Genomic DNA, 1,987 nt, shown 5'->3' with positions numbered 1-1,987 from the left:
CATAGACTTCCATACAAAGATCATTTTTTTCGAACTGCAGGCACTGCAATGCAATCTCTATGAGTTCCGGGAGGGCTAGCACTAACGTGCTTTCGTCATCATGCGTAACCTTAACTTGTGCAAGGATTGGTGGGAACAGTGACATCCAATAATATTTAAAAACTATTTTGAATTGTAGCAACAATAAAAAATGAAAAACTACTTTAATATTTTTATCAAATGTGAAAAAATAAGAAAAAAAACGAGAAAAAAAACAAAAAAAGAGACGGGGACAGCTATGCCAACTCAAATTCAGTTGTCGGTTGAACTTGATCGAAATCTTGGCGAACGTTTCCTCAGCGCAGATGAATCGTCGTTGTAGCAATAAGGATAAATTGTCAATTAAAGAATTAGGACCACCAAGACCAAATTTAAACATCAAACATGTATCTACAAAGGGCGGGAAGTCGTATAAACGGGGATTTTCGAGGACGTGGTATGAGCGGAAAAAATGGCTAGCGGGCTGCGAAGTAGCTAACGCTTTATTCTGCTAACTTTACCCAAGCGGCAACCTCCCGCTCACTCTAGTGAAGCCAACACGGAAGTGACTTAAACTGTAATTCGTCTTCATAATTAAGGGCGTGGCCACTTGAGTGACAGGTGGATTGCCGCTGCTGTCACCACCGTCGCGCTAGGTGGCCGTGGCTTCAGCAACCAGCTCCCGGCTTTTTGCCCATTTTCGATTATCCGGGAGTGACGTACGGTGACGTGCTACCAAGATGGCGATAACCGGCTCTGCCCACTTTTGAGCTTCAAAAACCTCTTCAGGAACCTACGGGTGACGTCATGGACACTACGTCCATGTTTTTATACAGTCTATGATCAGGACCCTTGCTGGCTGATTTGTGTTCCAGGGCTATTATAAAAAATCTAAACCTAGAACAATAAACAAAAATGTTACTTGAAATAAGATAAACATTAACTGAAAAAAAGATATACAAACTTAAACTTTTTTCAGCTACATTGTAAAAAATTCTACCTTCTTCAACTTACATACTTTTTAAAAGTATAATCAAATTGGCTGTAGGCCTACAAGTCATTTCGACTCAAATTTCAACTTGAAAGTGACGTGATGTGTGGCCAAGTATGGTGTCCCATACTTGGAATTTCTGCTCTACATTTCACCCATCCAAGTGCACACACACAGTAGTGAACACACACACACACCCGGAGCAGTGGGCAGCCATTTTTTGCTGCTTGCTCAAGGGTCTCAAAACCACATCCTGGCTTCAGTCTTCATTTGCTGCTGAATTGTGTTAACGCATATAGAAACATAAGGAGAGCAAGAGATTGATTGTTAGAGTCAGTTTATTTTTAATTAATACTATAGTAGTTCAGTTTCCTTTACATCTTTAACTAGCCGTTAATTTATCAATTGAATGGGTGACCTATCCTCATTAATCATGCAAACATTTCCCCCCCCTGAGAGAATTGGCAGGAGCCGCCACTGTATGCAAGTGTTCGTTTCGCGGCACTCTGAAGCCTCAAAATACAGGCGGTTCCACAGTATTTTCCATATAAATATTAAAACAAATATTCTCCCATGCGTTACTGAGCTGAACTTATATGGAGAACGATAAAAATACAGTTTGGTATGTATTATTTGAGCCCAGTGCTGCATTAGAGGCCGTTCAAACAGAGCGTGAGACGGAGACTTTACGTAAAGCGGCCTTTCCACTGCACACGACATTCGGACATGACTGTCGGAATTCGCCCCCTAGTGGCAGTCGCACGGAAATTTCATTATGATCGTACACGGCAACATGGGAGAGAAGCTTATCCTCGCGGTCTCAGAAAACCCCATTCTGTATGATACTTCTCTAGAATCATACAGAGACTTTAATAGGAAAAATTATGCTTGGACGAGAGTTAGCGAGATTGTCGGAGATTGCCAAATTTGATGAATGTATGCAAATCGTTGTCGTGCCTTAATTAGCATCTAGCCTAG

The sequence above is a fragment of the Sinocyclocheilus anshuiensis genome, unplaced genomic scaffold, assembly GCF_001515605.1.
Source record: "Sinocyclocheilus anshuiensis isolate Anshui unplaced genomic scaffold, SAMN03320099.WGS_v1.1 scaffold1143, whole genome shotgun sequence".
NCBI lineage: Eukaryota > Metazoa > Chordata > Actinopteri > Cypriniformes > Cyprinidae > Sinocyclocheilus > Sinocyclocheilus anshuiensis.
Note: the sequence above shows the minus strand (reverse complement) of the source record.